Source organism: Phacochoerus africanus, chromosome 7, assembly GCF_016906955.1.
Source record: "Phacochoerus africanus isolate WHEZ1 chromosome 7, ROS_Pafr_v1, whole genome shotgun sequence".
In the NCBI taxonomy this organism is placed as follows: Eukaryota; Metazoa; Chordata; class Mammalia; order Artiodactyla; family Suidae; genus Phacochoerus; species Phacochoerus africanus.
In genome coordinates this window covers 40560925-40581317 of record NC_062550.1, presented here as the reverse complement: position 1 = coordinate 40581317, position 20393 = coordinate 40560925, and positions in this window count along the sequence as shown.

Here is a 20393-nt window from a genome sequence, read left to right as displayed (position 1 = left end):
CATAACCCAACTGCTAGCAGATAAACAGAGATCCTCATGCTAAGGAACTATTTACCTCAGTCCCTACTTCCTAATGCAACATAACTAGCTTTCAACAAAAAATTAGAAGTCATGCCAAAAGGCAAGAAGAAAACACATTCTGAAGAAAAGAAGCAATCATTAGAACAACATTCAGACAAGAAACAGCTGTTGGAATTATCATATGGAAATTTAAAATAACTATGATTAATATATTATGGCCCCTACTAGCTCAAATATATAACAGGCAAGAACAGATGGGTAATGCAATTAGAGAGATGGAAACTTTAATAAAGAATCAAGAGGAAATGTTAGAACATAGTAACAGAAATGAAATGTTTTTAGACTCATCAGAAAATTTGGATATTACCAAGAAAAGAACTAGTGTGCCCTTGAAGATAGGATGAGAGATGATATATGCCAACTAAAATGTAAAGAGAAAAAAAAATCCAGAACATCCAAGAACTGTGAGAAAATATAAAAAAAGTAACATATCCATAATGTTAACACCAGAACCATCAAACCTCTGATTCAGAAAACTAAGAGAAGGATAAATATTCTTCCATGGTGCCCACCTCCATAAAAAAAACACTCAAAGAAAATGCCTATATACACATAGGCATACCACAATCAAACCAGAAATCAAAACACTGTAAATATAGAGACATATAAACTAAATTAAAAGAGCAAATACAGTATCACCAGAACTTTTTTTAAAAACTTCAATAATAAAAAGAAAAGCATATGTACCTAAAAATAGAGATTTAATATCCTGAGCCAAAAATTGAAGAACTAAAGGGAGAAATAAATATCCGTAACCATACTACAAGTTTTAACATGCTCCTCCCAGTAACTGAGAGAACCATGAAGCAGATACTGTTAAGGAGAAAGAGTATTTGAACAACACTGTCAACATCCTGGACCAAGTTGATATTTATAGAAAATTATATCCATAAGCATAAAAATACACATATTTTCATATCATATGGTAGACCATAAAACACAATTCAATAAATTCCAAAGAATTTAAACATATAAAATTTTGCTAACTATAGTAATATTAAAATTCCATTTAAATTAAATTAGAAATCAAAAAATAAAATATCAAAAAAATAAATCCCTAAATAGTTGGAAATTAGTATATTCATCTTTGAATAACTCATGGGGTCAGAGAAGAAATCGCATGGAAAGTTAGAAAGTATTTTTCACCAAATGATAATGAAATACAACGTAAATTAGTGGATGGAGATAGATACTGCTATAGTAAAGAGAAAGATTGTTTTGGATGATTGGCTACTCACAGCCTACAAGCCTACCCTCCCCCTTTGTTTTGTTTTGTTTTTCTGTCCTTTTGTGTTTTCTAGGGCCGCTCCCACAGTACATGGAGGTTCCCAGGCTAGGGGTCTAATCCGAGCTGTAGCTGCCAGCCTACACCAGAGCCACAGCTACACGGGATCCGAGCCACGTCTGCAACGTACACCACAGCTCAGGGCAATGCCAGATCCTTAACCCACTGAACAAGGTCAGGAATCAAACCTGCAACCTCAAGATTCCTAGTCGGATTCCTTAACCACTGAGCTACGACAGAACTCCTGCCTCTTTGTTTTTCATCCCAGCTCTGAGCAAGCCAATAATAAAGTTTCCATTCATTCCATGCCCCCTCCTCTTCCACCTCGGAACCAACAGGGTTTTTCCAACCACTGAAGCTCAGGTCCACTTACCCATGCATGGAATCTTCCGGGGCCCACCTTTTAGTCATATAAAAATCAAACTCACTCTCTCTGCTTCATTCAAGCCTCGTAAACTGACTTAGCCTGTCCTTCTTTCCTCAGAATATCCCACCGTATGTGTAATAATATCTGATGTCATCAGTCTCAACATCTCAACATCTAATTTTAAGTAAAGAGTTAATCTCACTTTTGGCTGTCAGCCACAAAACAATGGCATAGAAAAATATATATAGCTAAACCATATGGCTTTATAGCTATATTTGAAAAGAAAAAAAGATCTAAACCAATGTTCAAAACTTCCACCTTAAGAAATTAAATAAATTGGCAATAAATTCCAAAATAATTAGAAAAAAGGAAATGATGAAATAATAGTAAAAATAAATGGAAATGGAAAATGAACAATTACTTATTGAAAAATTTAAGGAAATCAGTAAATAGCCAGGAGGACTGACTGATCAATAATAATGAAAAAGGTGAATGAGAAAGAAACACAGATTTGCAGTAGCAGGATTGAAAGAGAGAACATTACCAAACATTCTACAGACATCAAAGTGGGTATTATGGATAAATAAGTGCTAAGAAATTTGGCAACTTAAATGAAATGGGCAAGCTCCTTGAGAGTATAATTATCAGAAATGAACAAGAGAAATAGAAAATATAAAGAGTTCTATATTTGGAAACCTTATGCTTTGCTGTTTGGAACATAAAAAGGTACAAATTTGGAGACTCTGTCAGTTTATTATGAAGTTAAACCTTCATTTGTCCTGCAGCTTATCAACTTTATTCCTAGGTATTTACTCAAGAGAAATGAAAATATGTGTCCATAAGACTTGTTCAAGAATGTTCATAGTAGCTTAATTGCAAAAGTCAAAAACTGGTCATGGAAATTGTTTCCATCAACAAGCAAATAGATATATAGATAAATATATAGATAGGATATATTTATATGATGTAGTAATACTCAGCAATTAAAAAAACCCACTTATAATGTAACAAAATTTTAATTAATCTCAAAAACTGTTGTGGAGACTGAAAGAAACATGATGTATATTCTGTATAAGATACAAGACAAATCAGAATGTGATTGCTTTTGTGGGTCAAGGGTAAAGGTAAGGGTAGGGACTGAGTTGAAATGCTCAATCGGAAACGTTCTGTAGAAATTGAAATATTCTATATCTTGATCTGTGTGGCGGTTACTCAAGTATGTACAACTGAAAATTCATCAAACAAAACAGTTGACATATGTTTATTATATTGTATGTAAGTTATACCCATATATCTTTAAAAATAAACCATTCATATATTTTCCTAAAGAGCTCTAGAACATTTAACCCAAGTTCCACATAGCCTCACAGAGTCTCTCTACTCTTATTCATCCTCATTTAAACTTGTCCTGATTCATTTGAGGATTCTTTTTGAAACACCATTTTTTTAATTTAATGCAATGTTTCTAACCTCAATGAGTACACTTTTAAAATATCTTCATTGCATTTTAGGGCTGTATAATGATTTTTTTGTCTTTGCATCTTAGTGGTCTAACAATTCTTAGATGAACCATTCTCCATACAAGGATTTTAAAATGTCTTTTCAAAATTTTGGAGCAGTAATCAAGGATAGCTAATGATAACCAACCAAGTGGCTACAACAACACTTGAAAGTTTGTAATATTGAAACAATTGGTTAACTCAGTCAATAATAGTATTTTAACATCAAAGGACTCCTTATTAAAGGTCAGGCCCTTCACTAAATATTTTTACATTTATTCTCCCATTTAATTCTTCTTACAAGTCTGTACCTATTATTATTCCCATTCAACAAAGGAGAAAACAATGTGTCAAAATCAGTACATTTCAGGGTTAGCACTGGAACTCAGGAGAGTCAGCCTCCAACCCCTAGCATTTATCTCCTAAAAGTTCCCAGCTCAATTAAATTTACAATCCAAGATGATGAGAATAGAGTAGTCAGTCATTTATTTTCAGAGGAGGGTAGTAGTGAGAACACCGTCTCTTGAGGCACACTGCCTGGGTTCAAGTTTTAGCTACATGACCTTGAACTAGTTACCTAATCTCTTTCTACCTCAGTCTTCTAATTTACAGAATGGGGGTAGTAATGCCATAGGATTGTTGAGAGGATTAAATGGGTTAATACATGCAAAGCAATAAGAACTGTGCCTGGCACACTGTGCGGAATATGTAAAAATCATTTTTTTGTAACATCTAAATAAACTGAAGAACAATTTGCTTTTCAACAATTGTTTGGAGAGCTTAATTTAGGGAAACATCTGAGTTTCATTGTTCTTTGTGTATGATTAGCTTCCAGATTTTATTTTTAGCATAAATTCTTTCATAGAACTTCACTCAAGACTTATAAAGATCAGTTACATATCACCAGGTTTCTGTATCAATCTCTACTTGTCCAGTTCTGACCTTTCTCTATCACAACCCTTTTCTATCTTTATCCATAGCTGTACCATGCACATATTTGGAGACCACATTTTTTTTTAATCTCATCTTCACAATTTACTATTCACATGAACTTAAACAAATTGCTTGTACTTCATGGTGTCACAATTTCATTACTTATAAGATGAGGACCATGCTTCTGATTTGGCTCACTAAATTGCTGTGAGCATTGCCTAATTAATGAAGTAAAAGTGCTTCAAAAAGCAGAGTGCCTCATGCATTTCTCAAACTTTGAAAAAAGGCAGTTTGACAGTCAGAAAAAAGCAAGGTGTTTGTGACTGGCTGTCTCTGGAGCCCTGGCAGGCTCTCTTGAAAATGTATGTGTATGTGTGTTCTATATCACTTTCATTCTTTCCCTCATATTAACTGATGTACCAGAGAAACCTCAGAGACTTATTTTTCTTCTTTCAAAAGCATCTTCTTTGTAAAGAAGCTAAAATATAAAATTACACTATGCAAAAATAATGAAAGTCAGTATATTATGGTTTTTATATCTTAGAGACACTGTAAAAAGTTAAAGTAATATGCAAGGTATATTTCTCAGATGTTTAATGATGGATTCATCTATTTTGGACAGTTCATAGATAAGAATTCTGTTTTGTTTTATTTCGGTGGTTCACATCTTCTCTCCTTATCGTTGGTGGTAGATTTGTACAGCCATCCATCATATTATTTGGTCTGATGCCAAATAACTCACAATTCGAATGAATTCCACTGGAGACTGTGGTGGAAGACATAGCTATGGACTAGAGGATTGCTACCCAAAGCACTTCCTTTGGAACACTACTGTATCAAGAGAAGTAGCAAAGGATGCCAAAAAATCAAGTAGGTCAGTGACGATATATATCCATTTCTTGGACAGTCACAATGTATCCTAATGTATTTAAAGACCACTCGTTCATTCATGGAATTTTTACTAAATGCCTATATGTCAGGGAATTTTCTAGATTCTGATGGCACAGAATTAAACAAAGGCTGAATTTTCTGCTTTTGGATATCCGTAGTCTAATGTGTACAGGAAATCCCTATTTCATAAAACAAACCTGAGTTAATTTGGGTTAACATAGCATACCCTAAACGTCCATAAACTCTCCTAATAGAAGATAAATTAAAATATTATATTTGGAACAGAACTTTGAAAGTGGTGATGATAGAAAAATCAGCTCTTTTGACTCCATGGTTTCTGTCTCTTTAATATTTGCTTAACTACATCAGAAATGAATGTCATGGCTAGGATATATTCAACCTGTATGGACTGCCTAACAGACACCACACTTGACATTACACATTAGGTTTGTGAATTTTGAGTTATCATATGACCTCCCAAAAGATATGAGTTTGTTACATTTAAGATTAATGAGGCATTGGATAGCCATTAAGAAGCTATTTAAGAATATGCATTTAATTAAAATGAATTATGTATATGAATTAATACCATTCAACCTTTTTAATTTAGAGAGATAAATCATGGCTATTTCACTCCTGAGAAGGGTCCTAGTATTGGCAAATTGAGTATTGATGTTACAATGCCCAAATAATTAATACTGGTCAGATTCATCCATAATGGGTATATCCTGAGACTTTGCCCACCAGAAAAATATTAAATATTTCCTTTTTAGTTGACTGTGTGTATGCACTTGCACATGTAATGAGCTACAATGAGTAGTTCAGTGTTACTTACACATAATCTCTGAATACAGAGCAAATAGTAACATCAATTCTCAAGAAAATACTGACCTGCTGCAAGGCTTAACCTATTCATCAGCATTAGTGACTCAGTATGAATGTTTCCTTTAAACACAAACACTATTCATATGCAACACAGTTACCATCTATTGACTTAGAAATGCTTTCAGTGGCATTTTTTCTACCCAAGTGAAATGATGCCGATACTTTAATTCTACCAAGTTTGCATTCAGAACAATGTCATATATCCAATTTTTGGATACCTGAGTACCCTGATGGATAGAAATTCTCTCTTTTTTTCCTATGTCTCATAGTGCCTCTGATAGTAGGTGTGCTATCTATTCATAAGAAGTTTAGTTGAATGAAGAGAAATATGGATCATAAAAAGATTTGAGAGCTAACATTTGCTGAGAGGTTAAACTATCCTAAATCCTTTCCTTGAAGTAGTTTATTATATGTTCACAGTAACTGTATTGGTTAGGCACTATTATCATAGGTGAGGAAATGGAGACATAAGAGGTTAAATAATTTTACCAAGATCATAGAGTTGATAAATGATGATGCATAAATTCTAATTCCAGCAATCTGACTCTCAAGCATGCTTAAGTTTTGCTGTACTGGCTTGGTAATTATAGAGTATCCCACAGTATCATGAAGTATACGGAACTTAGTCCATCACTTTTGTTGGCTTCTCATTCACACTCAATGAAGTTAGTAGTTTTATATGACCAATAACAAATACATTCTGAGTCACATATTTTAGTTCTCTGTGTTTTCTTAGAAAATCTAATTACTTATAAGCACACATTCTTTATCTCTCCCTAAAGAAATACACCTAAACCTCTTGAAATATGTACATACACACACACACACTCACACACACTCATATGTTTAGAATCTAGTAGAGTAGGAATTCAAATATAACAAAAAGATGAAATTTTATATAAGCTCTTAGGTCTTTATAGAATCAGAATTCCCCTCTTAAAAAAATAGAAGGAAAAATAATATTTAATTAGAAGTTTCCTTTCAGAAAGAATCTATTAGTTACCCAGGGGGAAGTAGTGAAATGTCAAGACTAATGTGATTGCAGTTTCCTAAAAACATTTCATTTGTTTTTCAATCACTACCATCACAACTGCAGCCATCTGACTACAAGCATAGCAATAACCTTAAAAGGCTTATATCACATGGTTTATGCTGTACTTTCACCAAGAGCTTCACAGCAGTTTAATCAATAAAGCAGCACAAGCTGTGAACAATTATAATAAAACACCTTAAGAATGATCCACAATTAAAAGGTAGAGGGGGAAAAAAAAAGCCCTTCAATTTAGATAAAACAATCTGCCACTCAGTTTGATATTCAGTTGAAATGTTCTGACACTCTCATGGTATCTATCAGCAGCAAGATCTGTATGTAGCCTTGAATCTAAATTAACTCTTCAGGTTGTATAAGCATAAAGAATCATAAGCCTCTAGTTATATACCCAGGAATTTTACTTGTACCCTACCAAACAAATTCCTATTGAAATTTCACATTGCAATTCACCAAAAGGTATCTATATTGATTTTAACAAGTGGTTTGAAATATATTTCTAAAATATAACAGCTCTTCATTTTAACATATAAAATTGATAAACTTGTGCTTGCAATTAATTTAAAAATATACAACGATCACCTATAATTTGCTAGACAGCAGGGAATAGCAATAAGTAAAACTCACATTCTTCTGGGACATTCCATTCTATAAAAACTTGAAGAATGACAGAAGGCGAGGAGGTGGGGGGTGGGGCATATAAGTTAGTTGGGGCCAAAGGAAACCATGGGTAAAGCATAGTGCCTAGAATATCTTAATCTTCAGAATTGCAAGTATTTTGTTCTTTTTTATGGCTGAGTAGTATTCCATTGTGCGTATACACCACATCTTCCTAATCCAATCATCTGTTGATGGACATTTGGGTTGTTTCCATGTCTTGGTTATTGTGAACGGAGCTTCAATGAACATGTGGGTGCATGTGTCTTTTTTAAGGAAAGTTTTGTCCGGATATATGCCCAAGAGTGGGATTGCTGGGTCATATGGTAGTTCTATGTATAGTTTTCTAAGGTATCTCCATACTGTTCTCCATAGAACTAGAGACTCTCATACTGAGTGAAGCAAGTCAGAAAGAGTAAGACAAACACCATATGATATAACTTATATCTGAAATCTAATATATGGCACAAATGAACCTTTCCACAGAAAAGAAAATCATGGACTTGGAAAATGGACTGTGATTGCCAAGGGGGAGGGGGAGAGAGTGGTGTGGTTGGGGAGCTTGGGGTTAATAGATGCAAACTATTGCTTTTGGAATAGATTAGCAATGAGATCCTGCTGTGTAGCACTGAGAACTATGTCTAGTCACTTATGATGGAGCATAATAATGGGAGAATAAAAAATGTATACATGTATGTGTAACTGCATCACCATGCTGTACAGTAGGGAAAAAAATTGTATTGGGGAAATAACTATAAAAAATATTTAAAAAAAGAATTGTAAGTATTTTAGGGGGCAAAGGAAGAATGTGGGAGTAATGGTAGCTAAAACTGGATATTAAAAAAAAAATTAAGCCAGAGAGTGACACAGTTTAAGTTAACAAGTTGCAACTTAGAAATAACTATCTGGCCACAGAGACAAAAGTAGTTTAAAAAAAAGAAGAAGAAGAAAAATTGGAGAATATTATGTTATTTCAAAGTAGAGGTGATGAAGAGTTGAATTTTCTCTGCCAATGTGGGTGAGCTGGACTCATTTGAACAGTCTGTAACACAGAAAAGGATAGGAGTTTTTTTTTTTGGGGGGGGTGGGGGCCAGATTTTAGGATAGGTCTCAAGGTTGTCCTTCTCTAATTTTTGGTCTTGATATCTGTTCATGAAGAGAAGAGGTAAATAACATACTTCCAAACACTGGTTAATATATCTTTATACCATTCTTTGGACATCTAGACATTGTCTTTCATATCTTCATATTCCCTTAGTTACTTGTTGGGGTGCAGGGATGATGGTAGTTCTAAGACCTATGAGTGATGCTAAAAATGGAAATTTAGGAGTTCCCATCATGGCTCAGCAGTTAGCAAATCTAACTAGCATCTATGATGATGTGGGTTTGATCCTTGGCCTCGCTCAGTGGGTTAAGGATCCTGCATTGCTGTAAGCTGTGGTATAGGTCCCAGATGTGGCTATGGCTGTGGCGGTGGCTACAGCTATGATTCAACCCTAGCCTGGGAACCTCCATATGCCATGGGTAAGCCCCTAAAAAAGCAAAAAAAAATAATTAAGTAAATAAAAGGAAATTTATTATGGAAGCAGGCGCACTAGGAGATGGTGACATTCTATGAAAAATCTGTGGTTGAGTGGAGGACATGTTTTCTGAGTCAAATGTAGCTAGTGTAGGATCACTCAGAATCTGGCTGAGATTTATAGACCCGGCTAGAAGTTCTCAGAGTTGGCAGCAGACTCATAGATTAGAAATAAGAAGGCTGGAAGAGTAATTTCCTAAATGTTATGCTAGCTGAGATCCAAGATCTGTGAAATGATGCCTCAGGAATCCATGGAAGCAGAATCATTCCTGGTGAGTAACAAAGCAGTGGGTAAAACAGTATGGAAACAATGCATAGACTAAAGTGTGCTTTTACTATTTATTCATAAACAATGGAGTATTATCCTTGTCATCAGTATATACTTCATATATCTCTCATGTTTCTGCACACCTTGTCAGCAGAGGTGATGACAATTTTTGTTTAGAACTCCTTTTACAAGGACATTTATAGAACAAACAGCTTTGGAAGATAGAGATAGCATCTCCTGGCTCAGAAAACAGATTTGTTTGTCTTCCAGTATAGCAAAGATAATGTCTGGAAAGATTGAACAGCTTTGCTTACAGTGCCCTTAAAGGATTGGAATTACCTTGGCTGTGATGAAAATGCATCATGCTACAGCCAGGCTTCAACCTGGCCAGTTCACTTTTCCCATGGGAATGAGAGGAAATGATGCTACCTGCTGAGCCATGAATGAAAAAGTACTTTGTGTTTGATTCAAAAGTCTCATATCTTCTGCCAGAAACAAAGGTGGCAGGCTAACCTTGTAGAGTCCAAAAAAGGTAACACTCTCTAATCCTTCGAAGTTCTTGACAGGATAGTTATTTTATAATGACATAACAAAAGAGGCATCACAGCTATTATTAATAGTTCATCATAGTTCTAGTTTTTAGGAATATGCATGCTTTTAATTCAATTTGTTCTGGAAGGACCACCTCAGTACTATCACATAATAAACTAATTGGTGGCATTAGGGGAGGTGAAATAAGTAGTCAGAGTTAGATGTTTTTAAATTTTACCTTAGCCTCATTACAAGGTTAGAATATCAGACTTTTAAGAGGGCCCAATGTGGCCAACTTTTCTCTACATGAATTTATTTGTCTCTGCTACCCAGATGTCTGTCCAAAGCCTTAAGGTTCTACACTGGTATCATCCACCAATTTTTATCTAGAATAGGCCTAGAGACTTTGAGTATTTCACTTTTCACTCCTTGAACTTAATGTTTTCTCTTGTCTGGTTCTAGTTCCTCCTTCTCCCTTCTCTCAACCACCATTTCACTTCTTGGTTTGGGAGTTTCAACCATGCAGGTGTCCAATAAAATCTAATTTAAGCCCAAACACATTGTCAAACATGTGCTGCCACTATGAATACAGTTATGCTGGATACAGTTACTAAGAAACAGTTTGATTCCTGTGAACACATGTACATCCAGTGATTTATACCAGCAAGAAAGAACCAATTGTGTTCTTTCCAAACTCTGTGTTCTGTGATCTCATATTGGAAGCGTGAAATTCACCAGAGTAGTAGAGTATTATATCATGGAAATCAGTAAACACTGAATATTAGCCTTTTTTTTCTGGAAAATCAGTGGAATAACTGGAATATGTCTATATTTACATTTCAAAACCAAAATACAATTTTTGAACCTAACAGTTTTTGATAATTTTAATGTTCAGTTTAATATTCAAGTATGTCAAATTCTTTACTGGAAAACAAAAACAAAAGTTAACGTGGGCCTCAGTTAATAGCACAATGGTAATGATATTAAGGTGTTAGTAGAAGGCAACCATTCATACAGTTTTCTTCAAGGTCCTTCCTAAATCCAGTAGGTACTAATATTTTTTATGGTACAAAATTATAAAGCCTTACTACATAATAAAAATAAATCTGGAAGCTTACAAGTAGTTGCTTGGAATAATTTTATCTTAGTGCCTTAATTATAGTTCATTTAACATCAAAATAATCAGAACTCTTTAATGAAAATCACAAGTTCAATATCAAAAATAATGACAATATAAAAAGTCTGATAAAAAGAATTTTAAAAAGAACTAAAGGCAAATATATTGGTGAATATTTACATTCATGTATATAAATATTTACAATCTTGGATTGGATTTTTTTAATGTGTATGTATGGTCACTAAGACAGTTAAAAGATACAGAAATGTAGAAGGTAAAGGGATGGAAACAATATGTACCAAAGAAATGTAAAACTACAGGAAGTTGATAAAGTACTACTATTATCAGATAAAAATAGACTTTAAGATAAAAAAGCATTATTAGAGATAGAGGGCCACTACAGAACAATAACAAAAAATCTGTAGAAAAATGTACTAATGCTGAATTTTATGCATACAACAATAAATCCTCCAAATATATAAAATTAAAATAGATGGAATTATAGGGATAAATTGAAAAACATCACAATTATAATAGGAGTGTTTTTAAATATACCACAGTCACAAAGATAGGTATAAGGAAACCAAACCAAATTAGCATGGATATAGAATATTTGATCAACCTAATTACAAATATATATATATAACCAAATATATATATGCTCATATATATGTATAAAACATATATATGCACTATTGAAAATTTATAGATTCTCCATTTTTTCAAGAACATATAGAAAAATCATAAATATTAAACATTTACTGAGTAGAAAAGAAGTTTCAACAAGACTAAATAATCCATATCATCTAGAACATAGAGTTCACTTAGTAAAACAAAATTGAAGCAATAGTGTACCCCCAAAAATGCCAAAACTCCATGTATATAAACGATTAAAAATATATTTCTGAATACTCTGTAATTCAGAGAGAAATCATAAGCAAAATGATATAAAATCATGTTTGATAAATGTGACAGTTTTTTTGAGAATAACTGCTATAAATAAAAACAGAATATAATTTTCAAAAAAATTGAGTGAAAAATACATACATGCATACACATATACACACATACATAGATAAGAAAACAAAGGAGAAGTAAAGAAGATCAAAGGAAGGATGAAAAGAAAAAACAAAAACAGACAAGAAAGGGTACAGAAAAATATTACAAAACTTATTCAAAAAGAAAAAAATGGAAAATGTCTAAATATATTAAAAATTATAATAAATATAAATTAACTAATCATCAATTAAAAGAAATATTTTTTCAAAGCTTTATGTTCTTTAAAAGAAACACACCTAAAAGTCAGGAACCTCATAATATTGCAAATGAAAAGATTTCTAAGATGCATTCTAGTTAAATACAAGCTGAAATAAATTGAATAGATAGATAGATGGATAGATAATATATAGATATGGATAGATCAGGTTAAAAATGACTTTAAGAAAAAAGCCTCTTAGCAATGGAGAGAGTTATCCTAAGGGAGAAAGATCTCATTCACTTCTTAAAAATATAAAGTCTTCAATATGACAAAAGACGCAATCACCATGATGAAAAGAAATGTCATAGGAAAATATATTTTCAAGCCTATAATTAACAAATGATGAATATATGTAAACTATAAAAAGAATGTAACATAAGCAACATGTAAGTAAGAAAAAAACATTCCAAAGCAAAAACAGGCAAAGCAAATGAAAAGCAATTTATTGACATGAGAGCAAAAATGTTCAATTAAAATATAGAAAGATACTTAAATTCCTGATTAATGAATGTAAATATAAAAATGAATGGAAAGAAATTTTTTTCATCTGACAAAGTACTCATAAAATCTATAATATATATCACACTTAATGGTGAATTACTGAAGAGATTAACCCACTGCCTAATTGAGATTAGGAGTTGATAAGGATGTCTGACATAACAACTTCTATTCAGTCCAGCACTGTACTAGAAGTCCTAGTAATTGCTAAAAGCCAAAGATAAAAATAATAAAATATATAAAGAGAGAAAAAAGAAATAACGCTTTATCTCCAGATAATCTAAAATAATCTATAGAATTAGAATTAACAAGTGACTTTAGCAAGTTGGACATGAGGTCATCATACAAAAATTAATATTTCTATGTTCTAGCAATTAGAAAAAAAATTAAGATAGCATTTACAAAAACCTAAAAAAAATCTAATATCAAGAATTAAACCTAACAAAAAAATATGCAAGACTTTCACAGAAATTTTTGCTTTTTAGGGCCACACCAATGCATATGAAAATTCCCAAGCTAGGGGTCGACCAGAGCTACAACTTCCAGCCTACACCATAGCCATAGCAACATGGGATCTGAGCTGTGTTGGTGACCTGCAACACAGTTTAACAGCAACACAGGATCCCTAATCCATTTAGCAAGGCCAGGGATAAATCCCATATCCTCAGGGATACTAGTTGGATTTGTTTCCCCTGCACCACAATGGGAACTCTTTTCACAGAAATTTGCATCACGAATTTAAAAAAACCTAATAAATGGAGAAATACATCATATGCCTAGATTGGAATATTTAGTATCATTAAGATATTAGTCTCTTCTCTAAACTGAACTACACACAGACCAATATTAAATACTTTTTTTTTTAAGATAAAGCCACCAACATTTGTTTCTTTTTGCATCCTTAGTCTATAATACCTCTGGTCAACTGCCAAAAAATATAAAATGACAAGAGTCATTGTTGAGAAAAATAGGGAAAATAGAAACTCTTACTGGTAAATCAGTAAATTTATTCAAGCTTGAATGGCAATTTGGGAATAACTAGTAAAGTCTAAGTTATAACTAGTCTAAAATCCAATTGTATCTTTGGGATGAACATGCTATGTAAAGTCTTGCACATGTACATAGATGTCATTTTCAGTATTGTACAAATGATAATTTGAAAACAAATATTGGTCATTGTGAGAATGGACATTGAATTCTACCATAGAAATAAAGACCATAAATTGAGAACAAGCATAGGAAAGGAGTCAGGCACCCTCACTCACATTTTGCAGAGACTGAAAGGCAGAGAGTGGAATGAGAAACCAAAATAGAATGGAAAAAATGAGAGCGCTTGATGTTCACCATGATTGGAAATTGTTGGCTTGGGAAATCTGAAGGAAGGCTTACTAGAATCAAGGCTTCTGTGATTAGTTAGGGAAGCGTATTTAGCTTCCCCTAGTTGGTCCTAATTTGGAACCAGGGGACAAAAATCCCAGAAGCTGGCAGTTATTTGACCCAGTTATTTATTGCCTTGGGTTGATTGATGCAGAGGTTGTGGGTCAGACTTCTACTTTTATATATGGTATGGCAGTTGTTGGTTTGTATATTCAGTTTGTCACTACATGATTATGGAAATAAGTAAGTTGTCAAATATCAAAATAATGTTTTCTCAGAATATTTTTCTCAGAATATAACATTAGCTGAAAAAGTAAGAAAGTTTTTTTAGGTAGTACAATATGATAGGATTTTAGGATACAATATTATATTTTATTAAGGAGGTGATCATGTGCAATAAAATACTAAAAAACTGCAGAGAAAGCATACACACTAATTTTGATGGCTATTTCCCCTGGAGAGGAAATCGTATGAATGGAGGAGTAGAGCTTTAGTGATATGCATATCACTCTATTTCTGAAAAATAAATTTAAATAAATCCTAAAAATAAACCTAGCAAATGTGAGTTTATATGTACCATTTTCTATATTTTTAGAATATGTGAATTTTCGCATTTAAATTTTGAGCTGTTTTTTCCTCTTGTTCCTTCCCTTCCTCATTCTTCTCTTCCTTCTTCTTTGCCTTCTTCCTCCTCCTCCTCCTCCTTGCCTTCTTAAGAATAAATGTTGGAATTCCCATCGTGGCTCAGTGGAAACAAATCCTACTAGGAACCATGAGGTTGCAGGTTTGAAATTTGGCCTTGCTCAGTGGGTTAAGAATCTGAAGGATCTGGCATTGCAGTGAACTGTGGTGCAGGTCGCAGATGCACCTCAGATCTGGCACTACTGTGGCTGTGGTGTAGGCTGGCACCTGTAGCTCTGATAGATTCCCTAGCCTGGGAAACTCCATATGCTGTGGGAATGGCCCTAAAAAGCGATAAATAAATGTCATTCTCCTGTGCCCTGGATGTTATAATTAGCAAGCAAAGGACTTCAAATAGATAAGGACTAAGATTTCATTGTCCACCCCAGCCAGGCAAATAAAGAAAGCATGTGGATAGGGCTTGCTATGTAAAACAATGAGGAATGATGGTGGCTGGTAAAGCTGAAAATGAATGTTTCAATTAAAGACTTTTAAACTGAGAATAGTTTAAAGCTGTGTGTAACCCAAAATGCCTTATTTGCCGTATGCGCTGTTAGAGTTTAAACAGCATTGTTAAAGATTTCCCCTATGAACTGAAATGAATTCAGTGAAGAAGGAAATAAGGCTTCAGAAGAGACAAGTGCTAATAGGAGATAGCAAGGGTGAAGGAGACTAGGGAAAATCTTCAAGGCCTGCATAGGCTGGGTCACCTGTGCAAGACTGGACCATTCCTTCAATCCAGGAGCACTTAAGAACTGACTCTAAGCCAAGTGTTATGCCAAGTGCTAAAGTTTCAAAGCTGACTTCAAAGAGGTCATATTCTAATAAATAAGTGTACTGAATTAAAGCAGAACAGCAAGCCTGAAAAAGAAAGATTGCTTTGAAATATTTTTAGAAGGTAAATATGAAAGAATCATTTGCCAGGCATAAGCATAGTATTTTTTTTTTCTTTCCAGGTGAGGTTGTATATACTAGAGCTATATATTCTTATAAAGATGAGAGCAAGAAATATAAGAAGGGATTGAGAACCATTCCCCTCCTCTATATATAGAAAAGGAAAGTAAGTCATTTTACAGGAATAAAGAGTTTGAAGGAGTCTAGAGACTGCTATCAAATTGGTGACTCTCTCAAATATTAGCTTCTAAAATCAGATTAAAAAAATTAAAATAGGGACATAGATGAAAGAGACCCAACTTCAAGATCAGAGACACTGTGGGATGCATATAGGCCTGTTAATGAACTAGAGTTTTAAATATACCCTCCATCTCCGCATTGTAGCACAGAATAGACACTACTGATTCTTCTGAGACACGTGTAGATATTTTAGACTATTAGCCCCTAATTTGGCTATTCAGAATCATGAGTTCGAATGGGGCAGGCAGTTGTGAGTGTTTTGCTACAATAAAGTAAAACAATAAAGTATTAAAGTTTTCTCTCTCAAATGGAAGGGGAAGTGGAGATACAATTAGATATATTGGAACTATGTCATGAGTGTTAATAACATCCATCATATATGATATGATTAAATAGCAGAGATTAATGATGGGAGAGAAAAGGATAGACGGAAGCCCAAGAGGATGAGGTGCAGAGGCCTTAGGTATTTCATGTTGTCTCTCTCCTGTGTGTGTCTGAAATACCGAAAAAAATGTAAAGTAATACTGACATTTCTTCAAGAAAAATTCCCATACAACAAAACAAATGCATATGATTTGACTATAAGAAACATCAATGATATTTTAGAAAATAAACCTGAAAATCAATCACAATTTAATGTTAGAAACTGTCAAATCAGAAAGGAATTTCTTACAACAATAATGCTTTTACTCAAAATGTTTTTGGAGCTCTTTAAGAACCATTTTATTTTGCCTATGCTCAGACCAATGGTTTCTCTTTTAAGAGGGGATTTGTTTTATTTTTATCTTTTTTTAATTATGAAATATTCTAGGCATGTTAAAAGCTGTGGCAAATAAGATAGGAAACATTTATATATTAATTGCAGAGTTGAAACCCCCTCTAACTTTCCAGAGTTTACAAGAGGTCATCAAAATCCTGATTTTGGCATTTAGGCTTCCATAGATTTTTTTTCAAGTTATCATTTCATACATATGTATATGGTGAGAACATTTAAAATCTACTTTTTTAGCAGTCTTTTAAAACAGTCAAGCATTATTTAAGGCTAATTTAGGTAAATAAAACAGGACACTTACAATCTTAATGTAACTCAAAATCTCAGATAGCAAATTCAAGAGTCCAAAAATATTTTGATCAATGGAAACAGCTCTGAAAAAAACATGTACTATCATGTTGACTACTCAAGGGATGCACCTTTAAATATATTTTTTGGTATATCTGTTTTTTAAAAAATTAAAAAAAGTAGAAAAGGCAGGTTTTAGAACTTCATGATCATGTAATTACTATTTAAGAGTCCAGTAGAGCTGCAGACAAAATTTTAGGATTTCTTTCTCAATATATTCTGTTTGCTGCCTTAAAAAAAAAAATCAAAGCTCATTTTATACATTATACATAATCTGATATGAAGACATGCTGTACAATGATTCCATTGGTGAAATAAATTCTGAACTATTATATATTTTCATATTCAGATACTTTTGCCATAAAACTTTATAATATTCTTCTGTAACATCAAAGGTTTAATTTCTGAGCTACCTGATATATTAAAACTAATGTATTCCTTACTTCTTTCAATCCAACTTCCTGGAAAGAACAAATTGGAATGTCTTAATATATTAACTTTCCATTAAAATGCATACAGAGTTCTCAGATGTGGGGAACCAATTTGACAGTGTTATGAACTTTATATCTACTAAATGACTCCTGGTTGACATAATAGCTTTAGGAGCCCTGAATACTAGGATAGAAGGAATCTGTCTATATATATTTTTTTCCCTTTGAATCATTTCCCTGTAGAAAGCTACTTGAATCAAAGAGAAAACTTCCTATTTTAATGAATTTACCATCACATTATTCTAATGGTATAGCAGACTTTAGCAAAAATTATACTCTTGCCTTGACCACTGTTATTGATAAAATGATAACCATTTTTTATTGCTCATTTCTATTTTTAAGATAGGTATTTTACACTAGTTGAAAAGCCATTATTCCAAAAAAAAAATTCATTCTGAACTTCAACACCTTTCTGAGTCTACTGGAATTACAAATATATAAAGACTATGGCTATAATCTCTCTCAGTCCATAGTTAATCTCTTGCAATTGATGGAAAAGTTGCATAGACTTCCACTCACGTTGCAATGGAAGATTCCCCTCAAGGGAACATACCAGAATAGCACTAGGCAGGCTAAACTGATTTTAAGTTTCCCAAGCCTAGACAGTCTGCAGCTTGGCCAACTTGATTCTGAGGTCAGAAAAAAATGGCCAAAAAGATAAAAGAAAAACTACTGATAAAGTAATGAGACATCTTAGAGTTCAGAAGATAGGCCCTGACTTTTATTATGCTTATTATTTTTTTCAGTAAATATGAGTTACAATGGATTACAAAATAGGCTGCGTTCAGCCAAGTGTCAAAACCTGTGAACAATGTCCAACTTGCGTCCATTGCTTGGCAAGAGGAAGTACAAAATTCTAATAATGCCTGGACAAATTATTATTTTACCTTTCAATTCTTTGTTGGCCTCCACATTTTTAAGCATTATACTTAGTAACATTCAAATAATTATATCCAGCATTTTTTCTAATCTCAAAAATATGAAATAAGCCTTTAAAAAAATCTTTGTCTAGTATGTAGTTGACACAAAATTATTGAATAAGTAAATTTATAAATTAAAGAGATTCTAAAATTATTCTGAGTGGTAAATTCTAGTTCTTGCCAGCATATTTCCACCTAACATTTCAATTTTCATTTAGTAAATGATTAAAGATTACTTTCCTTGGATCACAGTCTATGGCATAGTCTTCTAATTAAAGGGTAACTAAAGATTCGTGGCAATAAGGAGTTCCCAGAATATTATTTAAAAAGACACACCTTAAAATATTATTTTTACATCTTCTTTTATGATCTTTTTATCATAATTAAGATCCTCCACAGCAATGACCAAGCTTTGTATTTACAGTTGTCTAATGAATGTGAAAGATGCTGCCATTGACCATGATGACATGCTAGGTCAATAGGTGCCAAGTCAAAGCAATCAATAGTGTTAACAAAACATGATGCACTGGCCATAAGGTGGAAAACCTCTAGCTTTTATGGATGCATACTCAGATTCAGTAAATCCACAGGCTTCTGAATCAAGTAACTCTTACCACACAGCCATTTTCTCTCTTTACAATGTTTAAGAACAACATAATGCTATCTGATAAATGTTATGCAAGTGCTTTCATAACTGTTATAAAAGCATAGAGAGGAGCAAATTTTGCAAGTGTCAAGTAGAGAAGAATTTCAGAAAACATGTAAAGTGGTGATAGAATTTGACTAGCAATGTCAATTTTACCAAAGCCCAGGAGGAATTTCCAATAGAAAAAAAAAAAGAACAAACATGTCATATATTATGGAAAAACTGCAGGACAGTAAGACTTAACAAGTTATTGCACCAACCCCACTGAATTCTGTTACTTTAAAAATCTAGATACTTTACTTAGAAGGTCTGTCCAACTCTACAGCACAGTATCTGTGTTATTCTTTCACGAGTAGCTACATAAGGCCATTAGTTTATTAATAAATTTTCTTCTACATTCCTTCGGTTACACTTCCCAAAATAGCAAGAAGGCCAGAGAACTTCAGAGCTTCTTTCTGAATCCCAAATGGGGTAGGTACAGGGGGGTCTTAAAGGTGCCAAAGGTAAAAATAGGACCTGACTACCAAGTAGGAAGCATGGGCACACCAACAGGAACCAGGCATTTTTCCTCGGCTCCGGGGGTCTCATGACCATTAACCATCTGGGTCAGCGAAAGGCATGCTTCCAATTTTCCTATCAGATGAAGGCAAGGGTAAAAACAGATAGGAAACTTATCTGGCTTGGGCACTTTCCTTGTGAGTAGGCTCAAGTTCATTCATGCAGAAAAGAGAAAGGGTAGAACTGCAGGCCTAAGATGTAGCTGACAAAATGAAGCAGAGAAACGAGAAATGGTTACAGGGAATCGAGTGGGCCATTTTTTATGTCTTTGTTACAGCCAGTATTCCTGAGCTCATCTTGTCTCGAAAATTTTGTGGGCAGTATCTTGAATGGGTGGGTCATGTTTGAGCATCTACTATACAGCATGAAGCAAAAGCAAAGAGATACTACCCCTGGAGGTGTTGGAGGGAAAGAGACCTGAGCACACTCTATCTCTGGTATCATGGTAACGAATTTGTCCTTGAAGCTGTCAGAGGGAAGCAGGAACATATTTTGGCAATAAATTTGGATACCAAGTTGGAACCAATGCTTTAGAACAAGATTGAGTCCATTTCAGGGAAATAGAGAGG